At 38.3% G+C, this 9183-nt stretch overlaps 1 pseudogene; it reads right to left on the bottom strand.

Moving 5' to 3' along the window:
• Positions 1-621: 621 nt before the first annotated feature.
• Positions 622-3433, bottom strand: LOC125590286 (annotated as a pseudogene).
• Positions 3434-9183: the final 5750 nt, after the last annotated feature.

Genomic DNA, 9183 nt, shown 5'->3' with positions numbered 1-9183 from the left:
TATTTATTTCACATATCTCACTTGATAGCTTAGCACATGTATTCATTTTGTAGATGTTGTTGGGCAAGTAAGGGGATTAGAACCTACTTACAATGAAGAGACATAAAGTACACAACACATGATGATCACCATAAGCATTGAAAGGTATATATATCTACTAAAAAAATCATTTTCTTTTAAAGGTGAGCACACAAGGTTTTACAGTCTGGACATGTCTAATCGTTAGACTCCCTGTCTTCGCAGTCACTCAAATGTTTGCCTAAGTGTTTTTTCCGATCTAGATAGGCTCCTTGATGCAAATTTGCTTTGGAGTTGTGATGAACCAAAGGTGGTGGTTGCCACAAACATCAATCCCAAGTTGCTGAGAGAACAAAACTGATTCCGTAAGTCAGAGGTGGGCTTTTGATTTTTGAAATTTTGTTGTTGAGTAAGTCAGCTGTGATTTCTCACAGAGTATATTTTTCTGTATTTATAAAATTTTAAAACTCCCATCTCAGTTAACCATACATAGTATGTGTAGAGATGATGACAGCTCCGCATTGTTAAGATCTCTCAGATAATGAAAGTGTGCTTGAGATTAGTTCCACCATCCATTTGTTTAAGCTGCAAACACATATCGAGAGTGTTAGAAACAGGGGAACCATATAATTTATTGTGTAAGTTAGAAAGCAATATGAGTCGTACATTTAGGAGTAAAAATTCACTATATTAAATCTCGCCTAGGCTTCGCAAAGGTTCTTCAAAATCTCTTTGTAAACTATATTATCCTCTTTCGTTGGAACGTCTGTCTCCTCTAGCATCTTCAGAAAGAAATATAATGCGTACGCTGCTCCAAGTGCCGTTGTCTCTATGTCCACTGGCCTCACCACCGGAGTTCCCATCAAATCAGCCTGCCCATGTTTCAAAAGGACAAATGAGAGTAATGTTACAAAATAAACAACACATCATCAAGATTCATACGTGAGAAGAAGAGGATAAGTCATTACCTGAATATGCATAAGAAGGTTGTTGGCAGTGGCGCCACCATCAACTCTAAGCAAGAACTCCCCTTTCTCGTTATTTAGGGAGTCTAGCACATCATTCACTTGGAAACACATGCTCTCCAGCACAGCCCTTGCAATGTGAGACTTGTTTGTGAATCTCGTGATTCCAATGCAGACACCACGAGCGTCTTCTCTCAACCAAGGCGCAAACAAACCGTTGAATGCTGGCACAAAGTACACTCATCCGGTTGTTTCTACCATAGCCGCCAAATCTTCAATCTCTTAGCCACTGAAGAGCAGCTCCAGCTATAACAAATGGAACCCTCGAGAGCATAATTTGTCTGTGCTTGAGGCCCAAGCTTGTAAGACAGTGTGGTTAGAAGTCCATGACCTGGCTTGATGGGAACTTCTCCTGTGTTGAGAAGGATGAAAGGGCCAGTGTCGTAGGTACTCTTAGCCTCACCTTTTTTTGCAAGCTTGTCCTAACATTGCAGTGTGCTGGTCGCCAAGACATCCAGCGATCTTGATACCAGGAATGGGCCAGCCTTTGCAGATTTCTCCAATGACCTCCGTGTTGCTTACAATCTTGGTAAGATTTCAGCGGGAATGCCTAGAGTCTTGAGAGTGTCCTCGTCACAGCTCAGGGTTTTGAGGTTCATGAGCATTGTACGAGAAACGTTGGTGACATCAGTGACGTGTAGACCTCCATTCACACCGCCGGTCATGTTCCAGATCAGCCATGTGTCGATTGTGCCAAAGATGGCATATCCTTTCTTGATAGCGTCTTTAACAGCATCTACGTTCTCCATTAGCCAGAGAAGCTTCATGGCAGAGAAGTATGTGCTTATAGGCAATCCACAAGACTCAACAAAATGGGATCTTCCTCCTGATAGTTCCTTCTCTAGTCTCCTGTGTATATCATCCAAAAAAAAAAATTTCATCAAAAACAAACTCCAGGATTTTTATGACAAATGATTCAAGAAAACAAAAGAAGAAAGAGAGAGATAGAGATTAGGTATGTATGTACCTGCAGATGGAACTGGTGCGAGCATCCATACAGACGATAGCTTTGTGGAGAGCAAGTCCAGTGGATTTTCTCCAAACGATGGTGTCTCTCTTTGATCGGTAAGCCCAATGGCCTTCAAGCCACCGTCCACGTTGTGTCCATCGGCTGTCGCTTTGTCAAGATGGTGGGGCATAACTACCAAGTTACAGAGTTAGAATCATGTGAAAGAGGAAGACGAAGACGAAGACGAACGGACGAACCCTAATACCTAATACCCGGATAGGTCTCTTAACCGAGTCAAGGTTTGGGCCAAACCTGAAAAGCCCAGTTCTCATACGCTTTAATTAGAGAACCGCCAACGGAAAAAATCGCAAAAGCTTTGGTATTGCGACACGTGTCACGAAATGCCCCACCCTATAGGAGGATGACCGTGACAGCTGGAGAATGGAGAAAAATCCACTTTATTGTTATAGATAGATATATTTGACTTTCTTCGGTTTAATATCTGATATCATATTTGAATTTCTTATTTACTTTAACAATTCCTTCCTTTAAACAAATAACCATAAAACATGTTCGCAGTGATACCAATTTGTTGAGACAGATCAAATACTCTCATGCACCAGATGTTTTATTAGAACTAGATCAGATACGCTTTGTTGGGACTAGACGTTCTACTAGATCTATATGTCTTATCACCATATATGTCCAGCTTCTCATTTAGTACGATATTGTTCGATTTAGACTTAAAACTCTTATATATAGATTTATCTTAGGTTGATTGCTCTGCTAAATAGAGTTGAACTAGAATCATATATATTAGATTTTCTTTAGTAATGTTTAATATAAGACCGATTGCTTATTTACTCTAATCAAGCTAAAGATTTCCTTTGTTCGCCTGAAGTCATAGACCACATCTTGAATGCATCGCATGTATCATACCTTAGTTCTGGAGAATCATGAAGGAAATCATATTCACTTAGTTCTTGTTAAATACTATTGGTTTGACGCAATGCCTATAAATTTCTTGGTTCCTTATTTTTGATTCTTCTGTTTTTAGTTGTCCCTATTGTTGAACAAATAATCAAATATCATTCGCCTTTAACTGCGTAACATTCGATATGAAGAGCAACATACCTACACATTCAACTAAAATTACAAAGACAACAACCTTACACAATAAAATAACTTGATTGCTAGCAGTAAACACTCTAGAGAATTTGTAAAAGTATATATTTGTAATACAAAATGTATAAATGAATTTACCTCTAAAATAGAGATGAATTTTTTTCCAACGTATTCTCCTATTTTTACCTCTAAAATAGAGATGAATTTTTCTCCAATGTATTCTTCTATTTTTGCCTTTATAAAGAAATATTCTCAAAAGATTCTATTTCAGTTTTACAAAACGTGCCATTTATTTATAAAAGCTGATAACCAACCCTATTTACTTTTAACTTTTAAAAGATTTTCATAAAATTATGAATTTGTTTAAACTAAAGTTTTATTAAAAGACTATTATGTAAATAAAAAATGTAATTATATTTTTACAAAACCGTATTTCTCTATAAAAAATAATTATTTTAGTTATAACTATAAAATTTGAAAGTTAAAAGACTATTTAAAAAAAGTATGATTTTATAATAGAGAAATGTTATTTCTTCCTCTATAAATAGAAAAAAAAATAGTAATCTCTATTTTAGAAGTAGAAATAGAGGTGGGTTGAAGTACCTTTGACTCTATTATAGTATATAAAGGTAAAAATAGCAATGGATTGGAGATTTTCTAACCACTAAAACATAATTCTATATATTATATATATATATATATATATATTTTATATATATATATAACGCTCCCTGAGAATTTCTAAATTAATCTGTGAGTCTCGTTAACTTTTCTAATCAGAGTTAACAGAGGAGTTTTATATAAAAGTGTAAACATAATTCATAAATTACACTTATGCCATTATATTCACACTAATAAAGGTGTTTATTTACGGGTTGACAAAAAACAGAAAACAGAAAACAGGATAATTATAGACACTACAAGAAAACACATGCTTAACGACGAAAATTAACGAGGAAAAACAATCCTCGTAAATTTGCGTCGAGTTTACGACGAATTTACGTGAAAAACTAAAGTCATCGTTATTAACGAGGAAAAACAATCCTCGTAAATTTGCGTCGAGTTTACGACGAATTTACGTGAAAAACTAAAGTCATCGTTATTTCCTCGTAACGTAACGACAAAACTGTTTCGTCGTAAAGTGGATGTAATTTTACGAGTATTTTACGAGGAAAAACTATTTCCTCGTAAATACGACGTAAACTTTGCGTGGTATTTACGAGGGAATAGTTTACGTGTATTTAGCGAGGAAATTTTTGAATCCACCAACTTCATAGGTGTTACACGTTTTTTTTGCCCACCTAATTAATTTTCGTCGTAAATTCATAGCAAAATTACAACTACCAGATTCGAATTTTCCTATAAATATGGATGTTTGAACAACATTTTAAACACACCAACAACAAAAAACGTGAAAGAAAAAAAATGGCTGGCTCCGGGACTATTTACGAGTTGCGGAAGTGGATGTATATGCATAGAGATGCTAACGGGAGAGTGACGAAAGAATACCTTGCGGGTCTGGAGACATTTATGCATCAAGCAGATTCAACACCACTCGCCCAAGAAAGTGGTAAGATGTTCTGTCCTTGTCGGAAATGCAACAATTCGAAACTGGCAAACCGTGAAAATGTTTGGAAGCATTTAATAAATAGAGGTTTCACGGCAAATTACTATATCTGGTTTCAACATGGAGAAGGTTTTAATTATGATCAGAATGAAGCTAGTAGTAGTAATAGCAATTTTCAGGAAAAAGAACCGGTTGATCATCATTTGCATAATGAACATAGTTACCATCAGGAGGAGATGGTAGATTATGATAGGGTTCATGATATGGTAGCTGATGCATTCGTAGCTCATGATGAAGATGAAGAACCTAATATAGATGCAAAAAAGTTTTACGAAATGTTAAACGCGGCGAATCAACCACTTTACAGTGGTTGTAGAGAAGGTCTCTCTAAATTGTCGTTAGCTGCTAGAATGATGAATATTAAAACTGATCACAATCTACCTGAAAGTTGCATGAACGAATGGGCGGACTTGTTTAAAGAGTATTTGCCGGAAGACAATGTGTCTGCTGATTCTTATTATGAGATTCAGAAACTGGTTTATAGTCTTGGGTTGCCTTCGGAGATGATAGATGTTTGCATCGACAACTGCATGATCTATTGGGGAGATGATGAGAAGCTAGAAGAATGTCGATTCTGCAAGAAGCCACGATTCAAGCCGCAAGGACGGGGACGTAATAGGGTACCGTACCAAAGGATGTGGTACCTACCAATTACAGACAGATTGAAAAGATTGTATCAATCAGAGCAGACTGCTGGAAAGATGAGATGGCATGCCGAGCATACTCAGACGGATGGTGAGATGACTCATCCATCAGATGCAAGAGCCTGGAAACATTTCAACAAAGTACATCCAGATTTCGCTAGCAATATCCGGAATGTGTATCTCGGATTATGCACAGATGGATTTAGTCCGTTCGGAATGTCAGGGAGACAATATTCATTGTGGCCAGTCTTTCTTACTCCATACAACCTGCCACTGGAGATGTGCATGCAACGGGAGTTACTATTCTTGACCATATTAATACCTGGTCCGAACCATCCAAAAAGGTCCCTGGATGTTTTCCTACAACCACTGATAAAAGAGTAGAAGGATTTGTGGTCAACAGGGGTGAGGACGTATGACTGTTCAACGAAGACGAATTTTACGATGCGAGCGATGCTTTTGTGGATCATAAGTGATTTCCCTGCCTATGGGATGTTGTCTGGATGGACTACACATGGGAGATTAGCTTGTCCATATTGTAATGGAACGACAGATGCGTTTCAACTGAAGAATGGTAGGAAGACAAGTTGGTTTGATTGTCACCGTCGATTTCTTCCCATTGGCCATCCTTACCGAAGAAACAAGAATTTGTTTAGGCACAAAAGGGTTGTGAGAGACACTCCTCCTCCATATCTAACTGGAGAACAAATTGAAGCGCAAATCGACTACTACGGAGCTAACGAAACAGTTTGTTGGGGTGGTAATTGGCATGTCCCTCGTAATATGCCAGATTCTTACGGTGTTCATCACAACTGGCACAAGAAGAGTATATTTTGGGAGTTGCCATATTGGAAGGATCTTCTTCTGCGCCACAACCTCGATGTGATGCATATAGAGAAGAATTTCTTTGAGAACATCATGAATACAATATTGAATGTCACAGGGAAGACAAAAGACAACATAAAATCGAGGTTGGACTTGCCGGATATTTGCTCAAGAAGCGAGTTACATATTAAAAGCAATGGACAAGTTCCCGTTCCGATATTCAGATTATCTTCAGAAAAAAAGTCGGTGTTGTTCAACTGGGTGGCATCAGAAGTGAAGTTCCCCGATGGGTATGTTTCGAATCTCTCTAGATGTGTTGAAAAGGGTCAAAAGTTCTCCGGGATGAAGAGTCATGATTGTCATGTATTTATGCAACGACTACTGCCCTTTGCATTTGCGGAGCTACTTCCAACAAACGTACATGAAGCACTTGCAGGTACGTAGTGTATTATATCACAATAATTTACAAAATAATATATGACTAACAATGTGTTTAATTTTTTTTTGAATATAAAAGGCATTGGAGCATTTTTCAGGGATCTGAGCACACGCACTCTTAAAGAAGAAGTTGTGGAACAGCTTCAGGAGAACATTCCCATCTTATTGTGCAACTTGGAGAAGATATTTCCTCCCGGATTTTTTGACGTCATGGAGCATCTAGCTGTCCACCTCCCATATGAGGCATTTCTTCGTGGACCTGTACATTACGGATGGATGTATCAGTATGAGCGAGCCATGAAATATTTGAAGGGAAAAGCAAAGAACCTCGCCAAAGTTGAAGGTTCTATAATTGCTGGAAGTTTGACGGAAGAAGTTTCTCACTTCACATCGTACTACTTTGCGTCAAAAGTACGTACACGGAGAAGAGCTCCAAGAAGATATGATGATGGTGGTGTTGCGCCAACATATGCAGTTGCTGGTGTTCCAGACATCTTTAGCCAGATTGGGCGACTCGGTGGGAAGTCTAAAGAGGTTTGGTGGTCGAGTGAAGAAGACGCTCATAGTGCACACACCTATATTCTACTCAATTGCGAAGATCCATTGATGCGTTATTTTGAAAGGTAACATATATTGACACTTCGAAACACATATAAGTATAATTAATTGTATAATTGCGAGAGATTCATTCCTATAAAATGTGATTTTACAGCCTATTTGTTTCTCAAGTCGAAGAAACATTTCCTGGTATATCCACAAGTGACGTAGACAAAAGGAAAGATCAACACTTCATTAAGTGGTTGCGGAATCAGGTATTAACTAAAACGTTTTTTTCATAAATACCACGTAAGCATAAATCGTCGTAAAGACCACGTAACCAGAAATCTTCGTAAAGACCACGTAAAAAGATTTAAACATAAAACACGTTAATTCCACGTAAGCATAAATCGTCGTAAATACCTCGTAGTGTAAAAACTAGAAAAAAGGGAAAAGGATCAAAATACCAGAATAACATGTGGCAAGACTTCCAGCAATTATAATACGTAAGTCTCGCCCACATGAATTCTAATATCTTATCATTTTCCTATTTTTTTCAAATATTTATAATTTGAATATGATTTTGCTGAGGAATGTGATTTCAGATAGGTGTGTGATTTGGGAGTTTATGTGTGGTTTGAGAATGAGAGTTGTGGGTATATTTATAGGAAAGCAAGCCTCGTTAATTCCATGTAGGCAAAATCGTCGTTAATACCTCGTAAACAAAAACACGGGCCTTTGTGATTCCTCGCAATTTCCTCGTAAAAAAAAATACGGGCCTTTGTAACTGCTCGCTATTTCGTCGTAAACTTACGACGAATTTGCGACGATATGTAATCTTATATATACACCCGAGCGCTCACTCTTTCTTTCCTCTCTACTTCCTCTCTACTTCCTCTCCATTTCGTAGCAATGGTAAGCCTCTCTGATTCCTCTCTAATTTGGTTAGTTTAGGATAGATTAGGTGGTTAGTATAGGGAATTTAGATAGGTTTGCGGATTTTATGTTATTTAGTGTTGATTAGGTGGATAATGTTGGGAAATATATTGTTGATGTTAATTTTAAATTTTTTATTTTTTTCCCAGGTTCGAAAAGGAAGACTTACTGCCCATTACAGAGAGATCTTCGGTGAGCCGGGTAGTCGTTTAGACCCGGCTTCTTCTTCCGCTCCCAGTTCTTGGGACCAGGAGACTGTCCCCGAGACTCAGTACACTCAGAGAGTCTCTGGGTCTACTTCTTCTAGTGCACCATCGGCTCCTCATGTGCCTCCTCCGATGCCTCCTCCTGTGCCTCCTCCGATGGCACCTCCGATGGTCGCCGATATTCATCCTGATCTGATGGTGCCTCCGAGTGCTTCTTACTCGCAGTACACTGTAGAGGACATTCTCAGTCTGCCAGGCAGAGAAGGTTTACCAGTCATCGACCCAGACCGACCGGACGGAACGTTGTGGTATGTTGCATTAATTTTTTTTTAATTCGTTTAAATTTCTTTTATAACATTAAAAATAATTTATATTTTAAATTTGTATTTTCCAGGTGGGGGGTTGACGGATGTCTTGCATCGGACGTAACCGACACGATCAAGGGTTACTTCTCCATGGCACATCCAAACTGGAGTAAGACGCCTCACTACGTCAGAAAGACGTGGTTCAAAATTTACGCTGTAAGTTTCTATTAATTAATTATATATATTTTAATTTTTTCATGATTTATATATATACTTTCTAAAAAACTAATTGTTAATTTATTTTTTCCAACAGCAAAAATATAATTGGGCCTTGGGGATCACTGAGAGGGTGAAGAAGAAGTTTAACGCGAAAGCGAAAGTTCACTTGTTGGACACGGTCTCCAACTGGAAGGGTGACTGGATCGTGAAGGGGTATGAGCGTGGCAAACCCGCTGAGCTCACCACGGATGTGTGGGATGGCCTCATCCGTTATTGGCGCCTTCCTGATTCCATTAGAATCGCCCAGGCTTGCTCTAACTCCCGTTTGC

The sequence above is a fragment of the Brassica napus genome, chromosome C7 (assembly GCF_020379485.1).
Source record: "Brassica napus cultivar Da-Ae chromosome C7, Da-Ae, whole genome shotgun sequence".
Taxonomy (NCBI): Eukaryota; Viridiplantae; Streptophyta; class Magnoliopsida; order Brassicales; family Brassicaceae; genus Brassica; species Brassica napus.
This window is presented reverse-complemented; position numbering and strand designations above follow the sequence as displayed.